Below are 20,264 nucleotides of genomic sequence, written 5' to 3'. Positions count from 1 at the left end.
TTGCAGTCACACCTACATGGCACTATATTCCCTAACACATGCACTGAGGGATTTGTTCAGCCACTTACATACAGTTTTAGAGAGCCATAGAGGTAGTAAAAGAGAGAGTTACTTACCGGCACATTTACCTAAACATCTCATTGCACTGCTACATGTATAATCCCACTCTCACTCAGATATGATGGCAAGCAGTGACACACTCTTTTCAATTATAAAGAGAAATAGTCCTTTAAATATAGGTGATGCCTACCAGTGCAGACTATGTCTGTGCACTTGCACTTGCAGTTTGTTTTGGCACGTAAAACCTGTTTGTCAAGTCTTAAACCCAACTTTAGTATACACAAGTCACATGTGAGATATGCTGTCAGTATGCTATAAAACAGGGTGCTTTGTGTTTAAACCATGATATATGCCCATTTGAGTTCAAGAAGTTACTTCTGCACTTGCAGGCCCCTACACCAAGTATGACATAGAGTATGCCACCACTAAAGCAACTGACATACATGTTCACAGAACACAGAATCGTCACCTAGTCAGACAGCTACAGAAGCACATATACATCTAGTCACTTACCCAAAAAGTACTTACACATGCAGCAGACTCGAAGGTACTTGTAGTCACACCTAAATAGCCCTCTATTCACTAAGACAGGCACCGAGGTATTTGTTCAGCCACTTATATACTAATTTAGAGAGTCATAGAGGTAGATGCTGTCTGTCCACTCTCCCTGCAATCTTCACTTGGCGTGTAATAGCTGTTTCTCAACTGTCAAACCCAAGTTTTAGAACAAATAAGACAACTTTGGGATATGCTGTAGGTATGCCATTCCGATACCAAAGGGGATGATGGATGGAGCGTTTGAGCAAATCAAACACTCACCCCCAGTTAACTGATCTCGGTTTAATCCATCATCATTCTTTAGCTCACTCCACCACCCCAGTTCAGACATGGTCATATGCAAATCAGCCTGACCCTGTGCCTCATGGAAACAGTCCAGCCCGAACTGCCAAGCCATGTCTTCTCTGGACCAGAAACAAACATCCTGGGACCAGTTTCTGGCTATTCAGCTGTTATCAGCCAGGCTAGCTTGAATCCAGTGGCAAAGTGAGCAAGGGACCCACATCTGGGCATACCCTGCCAACTTAGGGCGAACAAAGTGATACCAAAGGGTATGATGCACGGAGTATTTAATCAAATCAAACACCCATCCCCAGTCAAGTGATCTCAGTTTAATCCATCATCATTCTTTAGCTCACTCCACCACCCCAGTTCAGACATGGCCATATGCAAATCAGTCTGACCCTGTGCCTCATGGGAACAGTCCAGCTCGAACTGCCAAGCATGTCTTCCCTGGACCGGAAACAAGCATCCTGGGACCTGTTTCTGGCTCTTCAGCCGTCATCAGCCAGGCTAGCTTGAATCCAGTGGCAAAGTGATCAAGGGACCCACGTCTGGGCATAGCCTGCCAACTTATGGCGAACAAAGCGATACCAAAGGGGATGATGGATGGAGCGTTTGAGCAAATCAAACACACACCCCCAGTCAACTGATCTTGGTTAAATCCATCATCATTCTTTAGCTCACTCCACCACCCCAGTTCAGACATGGCCATATGCAAATCAGTCTGACCCTGTGCCTCATGTGAATAGTCCAGCCCGAACTGCCAAGCAATGTCTTCCCTCGACTGGAAACAAGCATCCTGGGACAGGTTTCTGGCTATTCAGTGGTCATCAGCCAGGCTAGCTTGCATCCAGTGGCAAAGTGAGCAAGGGACCCACTTCTGGGACTCCCCAGCCAACTTAGGGTGAACAAAGCGATACCAAATCGGATGATAGACGGAGCGTTTCAGCAAATCAAACACTCACCCCCAGTCAACTGATCTCAGTTTAATCCATCATCATTCTTTAGCTCACTCCACCACCCCAGTTCAGACGTGGCCATATACAAATCAGTCTGACCCTGTGCCTCATTGGAAGAGTCCAGCCCGAACTGCCAAGCCATGTCTTCCATGCATGCCATGCAGCATGGTACTTTGTGTTTAAAGGATGAGAGATGTCCTTCTGAGTTTAATAAGTTACCTCTTCACTTGTAGGCCCCTATCCAAAGTACTAAATCGAGCATGCCACCCCTAAAGCAAATGGCATGTATGTTCACAAAAGCATAGAGCCTCTCTCTCTCCTACAGAAGCATTTATACATTCAGTCACTTACCCAGAAACAACTTATGCTTGCAGCAGACTCAAAGTTAGTTGTAGTCGCTTCTACACAGCTCTATATTCCCTAACACAGTTACTGACGTATGTGTGCAGCCACTTATATTTACACTTAGAGAACCATAAAAGAAAGTGAGCCAAAATATCTTTCATCATTTCAAAATGTTAGCAGTACACCACTCAAAATGCAAACTTTAGTTAGGAGGCTTTACTATGTGAAAACTCCTGCACTCTGTTTAGGAGAAAAGAATAGAGCTCTTTTGCATGGTACACTAGCATACGTCGGAAAGTTTTGTGATGACATTCAGTTTCGTTTCTTTGGTCCTGAAGAGGAGTGCAGGTAAAAAGAAGACTTGGCCTCTGTAGGTGTAGCTGAACAGGAGACAGGTATTACTGTGATTAGAAAGTTCAACACAGTCTCTTCAGAGAGAGCAGACTATGTTTGTAAATGTTGTAGACACACTACAAAAATCAAACTCGTTATATTACTGTTTTAACAAAAACTAAACAAGACAACACAGATAAGTGTTGAGAATTTGCTGCTTATTTATTTATGGAGAAACACTTTTATTGTTCCACACAACACATTATATGTAAGTACTGTTATAATAAGTTGGAGGACAAACAAAATGGGAGCTACAGAAGTCCACAACAATTTAGAATTAGTTCCAATCCCTAAAGATCTACAAGAGTTAAATGCTTATGAATCCATTCTAATATAATCTATAAATCCATTTCAAGCTATAGTCTGTATGGAGCCAAAGACAGGGAAGTTACCTCCAACAGTTACAGAAAAGCCGTAAAGGTAGAGTTGTGTAATTGCCATTAGATTTCAAGCAGAATATTCAAACTGTAGGAGTGTAGAATGATTTGGAAGAAGGACTTCTTACTTTTGTTAATGATGTCCCTTCGAAGAGCAAATACATTTGACAAGAGTTAGAAGTTGTAAATATAGCAAAAAACAACAACATTATTTTGGGTACAAAATGATTTTTATTATAAGGATGTAGATGTTCTTTAAAGTGTAGCACGTAAAGAGGATGACACATCAACATCAAGAGGTGAGATTGAAAAGGTGGATCGATCGCAATCAGAAGAATTTTATGAACACTACAGTACACACTCTAAGGAGGTTACTGGTGATGCAAATAATTTCTTTCAAATGAAAGAAGCAAGAGGAGCTCCATGGAGTGTGTGGGAGAAAGGTTTAGAAGCTCAATGTTTTCTGCATCTCTTCCCCACAGGAATGGGTGGTAGGTATGATGACCTTCTCGAACAGATACCAGCAGCTGAGTACAGCTCGACTAGACTATACTCAGAGGATCCTAGATTTCACTAGTGTATCCTTTTATTACTTGTAGGGCATATCTTATGCAGTAAACCACATTCTCAAGACACAAGTGAATCTGCAAAATATCACTGCAAGGGAATTCATGGACAAAGTTGAAGGAAAAGATAAGAACCTGGAATACAATTTGATTAATTTAACCCCTTCGGTGCCCATGACGGAATGGTTATGTCAGGCGCACCAGTGCTCGTGTGTTCATGATGGAATCATTCCATCATATGAACAAGAGCACTAATTCCTTCTGCTGCAAACAGCAGAGAAATTTCCTTTTTTTTCTTTGGCCTCGTGAGGTGAGGAACAGTTCCCCAAAACATCTACGTTTTTTTGTATTTCCAACGTTGAAACAATTGCGTGCAATGTGCTCTGACGTCATTCCATTGAAAATGAAACTGAAACTTAGTGTAGTTTTCTTTGTTGCTGTGTTGTGTTGCTATCTCAGCTCCCTGAGCACTGAAACACATGGAAAAGGTATAGTTGGAAAGGTTTCCAATGGTAAACCTCCCTAATGGAACTCTGCTTGGGGATTGCCGCAAGAGGGTTATCCCCAAGCATGGGTCCATCCACTATTCACCAGAGAAAGGAGAGTGGCCCCTTAGGCAAAGGTCCCCCCATTTTAAATGGGCATTTATGGTCTTTCTGCCCTCCCTTGGGACAGATTGGGCTGTAGCCCCCATGTGCCCCCTGGTGGGCAGACCGCAACCTAGACACCAGGGATTCTTTTTTATAGGTCGGGGTGGGGACTGCCCAGCATGGGCATGCCAATTTCCCCACCCTCCCCCACAAAAATGCTAAAGTTTTTTTGCCCCCAGGAGGCAACTGGGGCAATAGCCCAGAAAGCCCACTAAGCACCAGGGATTAGTTTGTTTTATTTATAAATAGGGGTGGGACTGTCCAGGATGGGCCTGCTAATTCCTCCACCGTAAAGTAATTGCAACTGTTTTTCTAATCTCCCCAGGAGGCAGATAGGGCAAAAGCTCCATATATGCCCCCAGGGGGGTGGAAAGCCCATTAGGCACCAAGATTTCGTTCACAGACTTCAGGGGTGGGGGCTACCCAGAATGGGCAGGCCAATGCCCCCACCCCTCCTCAGAAAATGTACAGTCTTTCTGCCACCCATTACGCAGATGGAGCAATGGCCCCTGATCTGCCCCTGCGGGTCAGATAACCTACAAGGCACCAGGGATTCCATTTTTTATACGTAGGGGGCGAGGGCTGTTCAGGATAAGAGTTCCAATGTGCCCACCCCAAAAAACATTGCTACAGTCTTTCTGACCCTCTACGAGGCAGATGGGGCAATAGTCTCTTATCTGCCCCCTGGGGGGCAGAAAGCCCACTAGTCATCGGGAATTTTTTTAAAGTTCAGGCATGGGGGCTGCCTAGAATGGGCATGCCAATACACCCATCCCCTCTCAAAAAATGCCTGCCTTTCTGCTCCCCCAGGAGGTATATGGGGACATTAGCCCCTGATTTGCCTCCTGGGGGCAGAAGGCCAGGGATTATTTCTTTTTTTCTACACAATGGTGGAGGCTGCCCAAAATGGACATGCCAATGCCCCCACCTCCCCCAAAAATGTGTCACATTCTTTCTGTCCCCGGGGGCAGATGGGGACATTAGTCACTAATCTGCCCCCAGGAGGCAGAAAGCCCACTAGGCACCAGTGTAATATTTGTAGGGGTGGGGGCTGCCCAGAAAAGACATGCCAATGCCCCCACCCCAAACAAATTAGCCACATCTCTCTGCCTCCCCTGGGAGGCAGATTGGGAAATAGCCAGTGATTTGCCACCACCAGAGGAGCCAGAGAGCCCATTAGCTGTCAGGGATTATGCTGGTTTTTATATGTAGGGGTGGGGGCTGCCCAGAATGGGCATGCCAATGACCCCACCCCCCCAAAAGAAAGGGGTACAGTCCTTCTCCCCCATAATGGGGCAATAGCCCCCAATTGCCCCCTTCCCCCACGTCAGCAGAAAGACCTCTAGGCACTGACTTTTTTTTTGTTGCAAAGTTTCGATCTGTGATTTTGGGCCCTACTGTAGCTGGCACCTATGGAAACCTAGCAACCCTGTACATTTTTGAACACTAGACAACTAGGGGAATCCAGGATGGGGTGACTTGTGTGCCTCTCAGTAGGTTCTGTTACCCAGAATCGCTTGCAATTCTCAAACTCTGTCAATAAATAAAACGCATTTTCCTCACATTTCTGTGATGGAAAGTTCTGGAATCTGCGGGGAGTCACACACTTCCACCCACCCAACATTCCCCTAAGTTTGCCGATAAAAATAGTCCCTTACTTGTGTGGGTAGGCCTGGTGCCCCTGACAAGAAATGTCCCAATGGCCAATGTGGACACATCACATTTTTCCACTGAAAACTGACCCTTTTTTCGGATGTGCTAGCTGTGGCTTTTGGACCCTAGCTCAGCTGTCACCTAGGGAAAGCTAGTAAACCTGTAAATCTTTGCAAAATTTAGAATGTACGGGGAGCAGCAAACTTCCACCCACCCAGCATTCTCCCATGTCTCCCGATAAAAATGGTACCTAACTTGTTTTGTTAGGCCTAGAGCCTGCCCCAGGAAATGCGCAAAAACTGTTGAGACTTAAAAATTAAAGATCACTAAAAGACTTGGTTTTAAGAGGGAATCACCTGCGTTTTTGGTCCCGGGCTCTGTGGGCATCTAGGGAAACCTACTAAACCCAGGCATATCTGTAGACTAGACTCCCTGAGGACACCAGGGAGGTGTTGCTTGCATGGATCCCCCAATGGTTTCCCACCCTAAATCCCCTGCAAACCTCAAATTTAGCTAAAGAAAATACATTCTCCTTACCTTTCTGCCTGGGGGCACAGTGCCGGCACAAATGTCCTACCACCCAGCATTCCCCTTGTTCTCCCAATTAAAATTGTACCTCATTTGTGTGGGTGGCCAATGCAGAATCGCCTAAAAACTTATTTAAAAAAAATATAGCGCTCAGAGTTTGCTTTGCTATTTTTTCAATCCCTATGTTTTTGGCCCTTCCCTGTTGCAGGGCCTTGGCCCACCCACAGAAATGATGTATGATGTATCATTTTACTTGGAATCATGAGCATTCCATTGCCTGTGCTCATTGAGAGAACTTATGAATACCAAAGAATGGGCATGCGATTCTTGGTTCAAGTGGAAGATAACATGTCAACTAAGTTGGAACTTGGATGAGTAAGAGTAGATCAAAGTTGGAAGGTTTTCTAGTTTCACTCTAAACCTGTTGGTTTACATAACACAATCTGTTTTTTTAATCTAATGCTCATAGAGATTCCTTTTTATCTTAGAATATTGGAATGTGATTTATTTAACACAATATTTCCAGTACATTTTTAGGGTTTTCTGATGAGGATTATATTGGGATTTTTCAACAAATGGTTTGATCATCAGTCAGTGTGGCTGGAAGCATGCTAACATCTGTTCCCCTTTAAATTTGCTTGCGTCAGAAAAAAGAAATTAAAATAACTTTGTTAATTGAAGTTGAGAAGGAAATATGCTACGCAAACAAATGATGGACGGAATGCTGAATACATCATATATTCACCGCCAGTCCTAGGATGCTCGTTTCCAGTCCAAGGAGGACCTGGCCTGGCAGTTTGGGCTGGACTTTTCCCTTTGGGAGCAGGGTCAAGACTGATTTGCATATGGCTGGGTCCAAACTGGAATGGCACAGTGAGCAAAAAAACAATGGATTTAGGCCCAGATCTCTGTACTGGGATGAATGTATGACATTGTTCTGCATTCTGTCCATCAATTTTTCTTTTTTGTCTTTTCAAGATGGAAATATACCACATTTAGAAATGGGTTTTGCTAAGAACAAGCAAAGCGTGCATGCATTCTAATGTCATAAATGGAACCTCATTCCCAGCAAAGAATGCCTTTAGCAATACAGGTGTCAGTTTCTAAATATCACAATAAGCATGTCCTTTCCTTTTTTTCCTAAAAAGTGTAATGGCATGAGTGGAGGAATTCGCACGGCACTTCAGTGTTCAGGTGTTTATACAAAGTTGCCTCTGGTATAGAGTCATTAATCAAAGACCAGTTCATAAATACATGCATTCCATTTATTTAGTCTTACTTTTTAATTTTAAAACATAGAAAACTTTCATCTAAATGCTGAAAAGAGAACGGCCATCCATTTGCATAAATATTGCACAGTACCTAGCTAAGCAATGCTCATGTGGCACGGTTTGCTGACAATTAAATACACCAATTATGAAGCATAATTTTAACTTTATATTATTTTCAACATTTATCTCAAAATGATAATCTTTAATTTGTTTATCTCTAAATTGGAATACATGTTTTTGATCACTGCTCTGGGAATTAATCATTTGTTTCTAGTAAGTAGAAGGGTTGTTTTAAAAGAGTGAACAGAAAAATGTGATGGTGGTAAGGTGCACAACACTGTACATTAGGAAATTTCACTTAATTAGCATTCTTTAATTTGCTTGAATGTGCCCAAGAGTATTACACTGTGAAGCATTTGGTGAAAGCAATTAATGAGAGTTTTAGTATAGTTAAGACATTTTCGTTTCCGGATCCACATGTTCGCCTGACTAAGCATCAATTGAAGGTAAAATGAGCAATAAACAGAACTTCCCTTGTTAATATTAAACAACACTTGCCAAGTCTTTATTCACATTTGTATACAATATAAAGTTTTTGATTCAATGTTCTGTATCAATAATGTTACATTCCATCTTCAAAAAACGAATGGAGATTACTTTTCAGATTGAGAGTTCAGCCAGTGGAAACAATAGTCCAGTCATTCTGCAATTACAAACAATGCGATTCACAAAATTAGCGGGTTTGGACGGTGAAATGAATTTTTGATATTCATTAAACTTTGTAATTCAGTAAAGGCTTACTGAATTATAAAGGGGTTTATAAATGGATACTGGCGTGCAATTTGGAAGGGACATTTTTAGGCCATCCCTTCCAAACTGAGATACTGTATGCAATGAATCAATGGTTTGCAACCACATTTCCAGTCACAAACCATTGAAAAGCTAGGGTCTCCTCAAAGGAGGTGGCAACCTATTCAGTTAGTTTCTTCTCAAAGGAGGTGGCAACCTATTCACATATGGTAAGGGGTAAATTTGGGATTCCATCCCCTTTGTGAATTTTGGAAAAAGTTTTTTTGGGAGGAGTTAGTAGTCCATAATCACTGCCGACTCTTAAATAACCTATTAAAAAAAACACCTTTATTATACAGAGTCCCATTTCCATTAGGGAAAAATGGTTTACATTTAAAAATCATTTACTTTATTGAAAGGTGAACACAGATGTGGTGGTCTGCTGATCCTTGCAAGTCACTGTCCCTGTAATATCCTCCAATTGGAGTGAGTTGCAATTTGCAACCTACCCTATTAAGATTCATGGGATAGGTCCGATTGTTACCCACTCCGAATGGGAATTTTGTGAACCAACGTGTTAGTACATAGATCACTTTGCAAAATCAGAATTGATTCAGAAAAATTCAGTGCTCAATTTGTGACTACTTTTGGTGAATCAATTCTTAGTACAGCTACCAATTTACCAGTGTCTCTGGGTCTGGAATTATCTGGCACAAAAACTCCAGAGTCTCCAATCCCGGAGTCCCGTGTGAAGCTACTTGGGCTGTAGGCATCTCTTGCACTTGGCCCATACCTGTCTGCCTACAGAAGCATAAGGGAACAGAAATGCTCTTCCAAACCTGTCATCTCCAGCACTGTTCATCTAACCTGCAAAGTCAAGAAAAAAAGGTCCCACACAATTTCAGCCTTCTTGAGGCAGGTGGTAAATTTGTGTAGATCAGGCCCAGTTATTTCTTCTTTAAGGGTGAAAAAGATGCAGAATTATACCTGTTTTTTCTGGGCCTAGGTGTTATTCCCCATTCTGTTGGAAATAACTTGAAATCGCCATTATCAGCTGGAATTGGATTATTACTGTGCAACTCTTAAGGAACGCCTTAATGCCTGTGAGCAAATAGCTGTAAATGGTAATTGTTCTAGTTTCTTGTGTTTCTGTAATCGGGAGGATGCATCTGTTTGCTGTATTAATGATATACACAAGGAACTTGGAAAGGTGAAGGAAGAACATTTAGACATGTTTCAATCCGATTCCTCAGAAGAGGGAAGAGAAGGGGGACTGGGAGCTAAATAGGAAGTCCAGAGCCCGTGCGCCTATCGATCAATCAAATACAAAACTTGGGCATCTGTTCCTGAGAAGAGAGAAAAAGCATTCTCAAGAGGTTTACCCAGACTAAGGTCAATAAGACAGTGTTCGAGGCTGTGTCATGTTGCCCTCACACCCCCCCAAGGGGATATCATGCTTCATCATAGGGCGGTGCTCCTCGTTGGGCTGGCGCTGCAATGCCCTACGGGTTCCCCAAAAGGTCCCTTTGACGGAGATCATTAGATTTTTTGATCTGAAAAAGTGCCATGGATCCTTAAGACTACTCTAATAGGTGCGAAACATGTTGACAAACCACTGAGTGAGAGACCTGAGTGAGGCCTCCCACCTATGACTATAGGGTAATCACCTTGCCCAGACGTTACACACCACCTTCGAGGGCTCCATTAAAACCTCTAGGGTAGCATTTACCTGTTATAGGTTTTTATCTCTGATGGGGCTACCTTATTATTAAAAGATAGCTTGCGACCTTCCCTCTCAGTTTTAACTCCCAATCACATATCATTACTCCAACACACATATCACTTCAATTGCACTCATCATATGGCATTTTCTTAAATGATCTCTGCCAAAGTGAACCTTCGGGGGACCTGTAGGCCATTGGAGAACCGGCCCGAAGAGGAGCACCGCCCTATGATGAAGCTTAACATCCCCCTGGGGGTGTGTGAGGGCAACATGAGACAGCCTGGCTGACTGTCTTATTGACCTTAGTCTAGGTACACCTTTTAAGAACACTTTTTCTCTCTTCTCAGGAACATTTAGACATACAAGTTTTCCATTCTACATTGACTATTTCATTAATTAAGATGCATCTTTGTCCCATCCTGATGAAGGCCCTACTAAAGTCTATTATTTAGGGGTTGAAACATGGAAAACATGTAAACGATAGGACTACTGTTATTGGAACTAAGAACAATTGTGGAATTTTCATAGGAAAAAGTAGAAAGAGGATGTAAGGGAATGATAGTAAAAATGTTGTAAAGGGGCACATTAGATATGATAAACAACTTGGCAAGAGAGCTAATGAGACAGGTGTGCAGTCTGGTGAAGAAAGAGGCATGAGCTGCAATGAAAGTTTGACAGCCTTTGTATTCAACAAACCCCACAAGGGGAAATGTAAGAAAAACTTTGGACACTTGAGTTAGTTTTTATTTCAAAATAAGCAATGAAAAGGTTACCAGCGGACACCATTTGCTTGATGTAGCAGATGTGAATAGCTAAGCTCTTTAAGAAATATGGTAGATATACCATTCAGAAAAAGATGAAGGCTGCCCCTTTGTCCTGCAGCGAATTTACTAATAAGTTGGATCGGAAAGATACTGTGTGCAATGTAGAGCACACAGGAATCATTACAATTACTCATTCACAAAGTGCTAGCACTGTGAGAGACTCACCATAGAGAGCCAAGAATCATAATGCCACAAAAAGTAGTACATTTTGAAATTGACATCAATGTTAAAGAAGCTTGAAGACTCCTTTGAGTGTCCTTATTCTTTTTCAAGTGGCTTATGTTCTAAGGAGGGGAATGTGAAAGAGTATGTGATAACCTAATTACATGAAGTGAATTTTAATTGGACTGTGATTTTTAACAATTCTCTGTTAGTATCACACTTTGCACTGCATCCAAGAGACATTTAGCTATTTACCTCATTATCTCTTGCTTACTGTTTCTCATGGGATATTGTTGGGTGGAGGTAACATTCATCCAGAGGAGCAAAGTTTGTTTTACTTTTGCTCTCCTTAATATAGATCATTATGACTCACGCAGGAGTTTTCCGCCAGCACGGTCATGCTTAGATGGTGCCAGGACAATTTAAATGGGCTGGCTGTGTGCCCAAATCTGTAAGGCTGCTTTTTGCTACCTAATTGCAATTCAATTGAGTTCTGTTCTAAGAGGGTAATGTATTAGTATATATGATAACCTCATTTCAATAACCGAATTGTAATCAGACTCTGATTTTACTGATGTCTTTTTTTAATACTGCACTTGGCAATTTATGCTATTTGCATCATCTTTTTTGCCTCATTGTCTCTTACTGACTGTTACTTTGAAAATTCTTTGGAAGAGACTAATATTAATCCAGGAAAGTGAGGTTGTGGTTTCTTCTGCTCTCCTTCATATATAGTACCCTGCTTTCGATCTGGCTGTGGTTCATGCTGAAGATTTACAATAGCTCAGCCATTCTTCAGAAAGTGCCAGGACTGCTTAACCCCTCCGATGCTCGTGACGGAACCACTCCGCAAAGAGCCTCGGGTTGGCTGTGCTGGTGACGGAACCGCTCCGTCACAAGCACAGCTCACCCAAAGCTCGTGACGGAGCGGTTTCGTCACGAGCTTGGGAGCGCCGCGCGCCCCCCTATCCCCTAGCACTGCGGTGGAACTGCCGCCGCAGCGAAGGGGTTAAAGGGGGTTGCCTGTATGTCATAAAGGCAACTTCATGCTGGAATCACACCCAACACCAGGAACTCTGGCTCTGTTTCCTCATGTTTGGAAATGCACCAGTCTACTCTGGTGATGCTCTCCATTTATTCGGGGCACCTTGCAATTTTTCTGACACAAAATCAATTTCAGAGCTACTTATTCCCCCTGGCCCCCTGAGAAGGGGGGTGGTAATAGGAAACAATCAGCTTCTGGAGAGATGTCTAAAGATGCTCCTCAGGGCCCCAATTACTTCAGCTGTTATTCTATCAATGTTTAATTATTGTTGAAGAATGGCCTTGAAATATTGCAATTTATCACAGTTAACAGGTAAGAAGCGGTATTTCTTTTGAAACCCTGTGTTTCAACATTGGTTTCCGGATATTGGAAATGCTACCCTACCGTTCTATCTGTTTATCCATCATGACCACACAGTTAGAATTAGGAGAGGGTGGATACTATTTAGCACTCTTCTTACAGATGTACTGTTCCTGAGACACCTCACATGGAAGAGGCTGACTGCTTGATTTTCAATCTTCAGGTTTCTACCACTATGTATACAGGAGCACTTGTGCATAATCTACTACAAATCTCTTTTGGAATTAAATTGATTGAGTTATGAGCACTTATAAATATATGACATCTTTTTACTTCTTGGTGACTTGAATTACCACCTATAAAACCCCTAAGAAGTGCACTATTTGTGGGACCTTGCCTACCGGGGTCTCAGCTTCTTTTCATCTCAGTCTACCAATACAGTTTGGCACTTGATTGACACCATTTTTACTCATTTAAAAATGTCATACAGTACCTTTTAGGATGCTCTTGGACTTGCGCTGCACTGAAAGTCAGGTGTCCAGGTCTGGTGTTTCCTCCGGCCCATGGCATAAAATATCTTTCAAGACACTCGGTGAACCTCTTGCTAATACAATGCCTGCAATAACTCGTATACATCTTCGGCCACTTTGAAATGTAACAATTGGTTGCAAAAGCCCCTGGATGAGGTTGCTCTTTAAGGAAATGTGCAAAGTGTTAAACATCCACCGGGGCCAAATATAATTAAAAAGAGAGGGGGCTGCATGGCCCCCTTTCCTGAGCCTTATTAGGCCCCTGGGAGTCCATCATTCAGGGCATGTTTTATTTTGGAAAGGGAAATGGGGCTGCACGTTCTTCCTCCCCAAGCCTTTTCTGGTCCATGCATCCCCATCCATGGGGCCTCTCTTTATACGAGGTGGTGCCCCAGTGCCAATTCATGGCACCCAGCATGCCCCAGGCCCCCAGATGGCACTCTGCATAGTGTCAGAACTGACTATGCTCCCACCCGGAGGGAGCAGCTATTTATGCTGCTCCCTCAAAGTCAAGCAATCTTTTTCCATGCCGGCGTCAGTGCTGGCAGGGAAACATATCTCAAATCTGCTCCCATCTGACAGGAACATTTTTAAAGCTCTGCCCTCTGGCAGCAGACTTTTTGTATGCTCCCTTTTGTTGAGAGATTTGTTTCCATGTCTGCACCAGTGTGATCAGGGAAACCACTGTGTCACGGGGTGGGCTCCCAGGGACGCAAGAAGTGAGCCAGCCATGGAGAATGGGGTCCGTGTAGCCATTAAAAGCTCCTGAAGGGGTACCGCACAGCTCCCTCCCTTTTTTAAAGTCACGGCCCTGGAGTCACCAGGACCTTTTCAAGACTCAGTGAGGGGGCCTCTCCTTCCCTTTTAGTAAACATAAGGCCCTGGGGAAGGGGTCCCCAGGGCGTAATACAGCTGGAGGAGGGGGACTTCCCCTAAAACATTTAATTGGACACCGGGCTACTTGTATAATTCATTTGGTAATCTTTTCTTTTTGCTTACTTCATTTTCAATACTTTTTTTCCTGAAGTACTGTTCTAAGAAATTGCTTAGTTCTCTTACTAGCAGATTTTGTTTCCTGGAGTGTATTCTGTCTTTTATGTCCTGATTTATTTTGAGACTTTTTCAAATAGTACTGTTTCTGTTGTGCTTTTCTTCTTCGTTGCTTGTTTGTCATGTCAATTCTTCTGTTTCAAGCCACATAGATGTCTGAAAGGAAAATAGAGTATACATTGAATGTTGTGTAAATACATATGTTAACTTTTATTCATATAGGATAGTACCCTATGATTTAGCTACAGGCTACATTAGGGGTGAGTTATATTTGGCAAAACAGTAAATTAAAGATTCTTTGCTGGTTGTAAACACCAAGGGGTCCATTAGGATGTCAGGAGGTGGCACCACCGCGGTGCTCGTGGTGCAGAAAAATGCTTTTTTCTGCCTGCGAGCAGCGGAATACATGACCGCCATATTAGCATTGACAAACATAGGTCAATTCCCGTCAGCCGCGGTGCGTCGCGTACCGCCATCAAAGTGCGCTTGCCACCGCGGCAGTGTGAGCAAATGTAGATTCACCTCCGTGCGGAATGATGTCTGCCCGCTCCACAAATTAGAGTGCCCCTAACAAACAGATGCACCGCAGCGGAGACACCGCACAATCAGAGACGGTGAAAGCTCAACAGCAGAGCGCGAAACCAGAGTCCCGGTTCCTTCCACCCGATCACACCCGCCATGGACCCCGCTCTACACGTGCTACCGGTGCTGTATCTGCTACATCACTATCAACTCACTATGCGTACTCCGCCGCAGGTATGCAACTATACAAATACAACACACAACACACAGGCTAACACAAGCTCCAAATCCACAATAGACACCCTGCTGGGGGCAGTAGCACATCCACAAGGGCACCCACACATGACCAACCTGCCACCAAGTCACCCATCTGCATCCTGGACACACATCTACTGCGAACTTGCAGCAATGTCCCGGTGACATCACCGCAGCGTTGAATACAAGGAAATACATGCGCACAATGCAGAAGGCAGGGCCAGTCCAAGGCATGATCAGGCACAAAGACCCCAGGAACACATCTCCTCCCACCACACATCAGCACACCCCATGAAGGCACAGGCCAAGTGCCCATCCTGAGCACACCCAGGCACAACAACAAGACAGGTGAAAACACACCTTGCACCACACAACAATCAACCAGGGAGACAGCCTCTGCAGGAGTGACTGCACAGAAACACACAACACACAGCACAGTTCCAGGGAAACACATACACCACAACTCCGCCACACACATGGAAACAAACATGAGTACAAGCACCAAATGAACACATACATGGAACAAACATATACAAATGGACACACAGCCAGCATAGTCACACATACATACTACACACTGACCCACAAACACACACACAAAATGCCAACAGCAATGGAGCACAACAAATCAGCAAGCCAAAGTGGGATGTACACAAATGGAAGGCCATGGAGACACATTACAAGCATGTGCACATCACATGCAAGACAAGGAACACAGAACACCCCCAGACCATAAAACCACACATGGTTGGTACAGTCAGTGAAGTCAAACCACAGGCACCACAGTGCAACAACACAAGGAGACAGCAAGGCATACCAGGTAAAGGCCAAGGAAGAAAGGAAGGACTGGAAGTCAAGCTGGGAACAGCCCCACATGCATACAACCACCTCACATGAGTAAACCACCAGCACTACACACAGGGCCCATATACATACTCCATTACTGACAAACACCTGGAGAAATGTACACACATACCACCCCCCACAACAGCAGCACACAACACCAGTGCCACGCACACACTGAAGGCTGACAATACTTGCCAGTCCAAACACACACCCTGGGTGTAGCCACAAACATCACACACAGAAATGTCACAGAAAATGTCTGCATAAAAACATCACACAAACACATAACCCAAATGAAACGCACACAGGACCACAACAAATACAAACATACCCTGTCAGCCAAACTGTGACAAGGCAATGGGAGCACAGACACAACAGGAGTGCACAACCTCATCACTCAGGAACAAGGCACACACAACATACTACAAATCACACAAGAAGTGCCCCATCACAGAACAACACAGCCACATCAAACCAACTACAGATGCACAGGCCAAAAAAATGAACAAACACTGCAGGATATCAGGGGATGCACATCAGGCAATGTCAAGGCCACGTACACACACCACTGTATGCACAACAAGCAGTGTGTGCACACCAAGCATACCAGTCACACACAGACATGAGTGACACAACACCAACCCATACAACACAAATCAGCACAGTACAAACACAACATCACACCCAGGAAGTGAAGCAACAACACAGCCAACACACATACATCCAACACAACCACAACAGATGCACAGATCTGGGACACATTGGTGGAATCAACTTGAACATAGCACTGGCCAGCACACACAGCTGAACTGCAGATGAGCAACCATGACTGCCAAACAGCACAAGAACACCACAAAGAAACAATTAGGGAAAGAACCTGAGTGGTACATAACCCCAGCCCAAAGAAATGCACCACACAGCAGAATGTCACAAATGAAGTGATGAGGAGGCACACACACACACACAAAACAAACCAAGGGGACAGCGTCAGCCAAGTGAAGTGTACTGCACATCAGTAGTGGACATGGCAGGAATGCACAAAACACAATCAGAGGGAGTCCAGGCCCACAAAGAGTAAGCACAAGAAGCACACATAGGGGATGGCATGACACCACACACACCATGCCATACAGGAGGATAAACGGCACCATGCGCCTGCAATGCATGAGAAACACAACCACAATGGCAGTGTGAAGCAGCAGGTCTTCACAGTCTACACAAACAGAAACAAGACACATGGATGATCAAACAAACACAACACTGATGTGCCAGTCACACCCTCTGCACACTCACAGGTGACTAAAACAACAAGTAGGAGTCAGACAGAACAGCATGGACATACCAACACACTGCACACCTCTTGACAACTCAAGAGCACACATCTCATATAGGCCATGGGACCAGGATGACGGGCCATCACAAGATCACCATATACATACATAGCTGGGTACACATAATGGAATAACACACATACATGATGACATTGCCCAGCCTGCATGCAAACCTTGCACAGAGTCACACTCTGTGCTGCCTATGTTCCCCAAACTGACACATGAACAATGTAGCCAACAATTGTAAACCTTGTAATGTAAATTGATACTTGTATAGCGCACTACTCACCCGCAAGGGTCTCAAGGTGCTTGTACGAATACCGCTGTGGAACCCATCCTGGCTATCCCTGTGAGGTGTCCACTCCTGGGCACCCCCAAGGTGGAGGCCAGGCATCCTTAGCGTTGTGGGGGCCGTTGTGGAGATTAAGCAAGCTATTGCCCAGAGTTGCAGAGTGGGACTCCATGATTGGAATAGGCACCTAGGCGAGAATTATCAGGTCCGTGGAATTTTTGAGCCCAAGACCCGCCGAGGTGGGGAATTGAACCCTGGTCCCGGGCTAGACCTCTGCATCAGGGTCTGCCGCTCTAACCATTGAGCCACACTTCTCCACAACCTTGCATATGATACCTGCATCACAGGTTAAATTGACACAACAGATGCCACATGTATCAGTGTCAGAAAGAACTGAAGTCAAGACTCTTTGCATTACATTTAAGGCATTGCATGGTAAGGGTCCTGCCTACCTCACCTCACGCATAAAGCTCTACATCCCTTCTAGGAGTATTAGATCCGCACAACGCAGACTTTTGCAGGTGCCTAGGTTCATAGAATAGATGGGGAGGAAGGAGCTTTCTGCTGGCAGCTGCCAGGCTATGGAACCTTCTCCTGCCATCTATCAAAGAAAGCTCAGACCTTCTAGCTTTCAGAAAAAAAGTAAAAACCTGGCTTTTCCAAAATGTCATTTAGCTCTCACTGGTCACTAGTGCTACATTCCCTGAGTCCACAGCGCCAAGACGCCTCTTGGCATTCGTTGCGCTTTACAAATTTAAAATCAAATCTGTCACCCCTGTGACAAAAGAGCAGGCGAGCAACGACCTTGGCAATGTTGAAGTGCCACATAGAGCATGGGGCACAGCCAAACATATGCACACACAAAAATTACTTTATTCAGTAAGGACACTGAAAAAACAGACAACAGGAGTAACTGTCTTTATTCACATGTTGCATAGATAGGCACCAACAGTAGAGAAAAGCAAGGAACAAAATGCACAGCATATCCATGAGAATCTGCACGGGCAAGGGCAAGACAGCAAGGCCAGTGGCCATTCCAGTGTGCAGAGTGACTACGTGAGAATCTGCCCAGGCAATGGGAAAACAGCAACGCCAGTGGCCAGTCCAGGGTGCAGAGTGCTCAGTTCATAAACTTTTATTCGATTATAATGTTACATAATCATAAAAAGTACAGTTTTATAAAAATTCAGAAGTTGATACATTAATACACATATGTTAGTTTAAAAAACGATTTCATGTCGGGCTTTTGTTACTAATTTTAAAAAGATCGCTGTCATTTTAGCTTCATGCGGGTTCTTCGGTGACTGGAGATAGGCGAGAGCTGGGTATGTACATCTAAGTCCGCTTAAACGGAGAAGGGGAAGGATCCATTTTTTCCTGGCTGCTATATAGTACTTACAGAACAGAACAACATGGACCGTTGATTGGTTGGAAACCCCGTCACAAGGACAGCGTGGTAGGCTCCTGGACCAGTTGTTCGGTTCTGGGAATGAGACCAATCGGAAAAAGAGGTCGAACCGTAGTCTTGTCAGTAAAAACTTTTCGTGGTTCGAGAGAAAGAATGTCAGGTAGGGCTGCAGTGACCTACCTGACTGTAAGGAGCAGATTTTTCCATTTTGTGTTTTGGCAATCTCGGCCTGATTGCGAAGTTCTCTTAGATGGTCCATACATAGTTTTTTCAATTGTTTCTTCGAAATGTCCTCTATTGACGGGGGTTCGAGAAAGTATTGCTCCCGGTCAATGTCTTGGAGGAATTTATGAATATAATTGAGCCAGGGTATTTTCCTCCAGTGGACTAGGCCAAGGCATTCGGTGATGATGGATCGCGTGATGTGGCTTTCAGAGTTGCACCATATACGGTGCCAGAGTATAATGGGCTGGCAACGTATGGTGTCTGTCACATAGTCCATTCCTAACTCCCGATGGGACACAAAGATTGGGGAGCTTTGGGGGAGGGCTAAAACGTATTTGATAAAAGCGTTCTCCGTTACCTGGAGCTGGTCGATGCTTCCGTAGCCCCAGATGCCTGCTCCATAGGTGGCCACACTATGGCATTTTGCGTAATATATTGTTAGCAATTCCGATGGAGCTGGTTTGCCAAGTTTTCTGGAGAAGGCACTTAGTGCTGAAACTGATCGACGGAAGTTGAGATTTCTAGTTTCAAAATAGCCTTGCGCCAGGTCATTGCATCGTCCACAAGTATACCCAAATATGGGTATACCGATGTTTTTTCCAGTCGATTTTTGTTAATATACATGGATCTTGAACGTCCGTGCTTTGGACCAATGGTCATTGTGAATGTTTTTTGGATATTGACTTTGAGTCCCAGTGAATCCATAAATACCACGTATTTGTTCAGCTGCCGCTGAAGTTGATTTGCTGTCCGGGCCAGGATGACCGAGTCGTCGGCGTAAAGGAGGATGGGTATTAGGCGGCGTGCTATCTGTGGAAGGTCCTGACTCCCTTCCAACAGTGCTTGTTCAATCCCGTTGGTATATAGATTGAACAGGAAGGGAGCCAGTACACACCCTTGCCTTACTCCCCGGGTTATTTTGAAGGGGCGTGATAGATCTCCTGCAATGCCATAACGGACTCGGCCTTCCGCGTTGCTGTAAAGTTCCCTAAGAAAAGCTAATGCGGATGGATCCACTCCGAGGTTTGCCATGATCTCCCACAACTTGGCATGCTGGACGCAGTCGAAGGCCGCAGTAAGGTCTATGTAAACCAGATAGATTTTTCCTCCTTTCGCGCTGGTATATTTTCCGGCCAAGAGGGTCAGGTTTAGTGCCTGTTCCACCGTCCCGAGCCCCTTCTGGAAGCCATATTGCAGGTCTGTGATGATGTTGTTTTCCTGGGCCCAAGATTGTAATCGGTCCAGGAGTAATCGACCTGCAATCTTGCCTGTGGAATCCAGAAGGGAGATCGGCCGGTAGCACGCGGGGTCGTTGCGGTC

The sequence above is a fragment of the Lissotriton helveticus genome, chromosome 12 (genome assembly GCF_964261635.1).
Source record: "Lissotriton helveticus chromosome 12, aLisHel1.1, whole genome shotgun sequence".
In the NCBI taxonomy this organism is placed as follows: Eukaryota; Metazoa; Chordata; class Amphibia; order Caudata; family Salamandridae; genus Lissotriton; species Lissotriton helveticus.
This window is presented reverse-complemented; position numbering follows the sequence as displayed.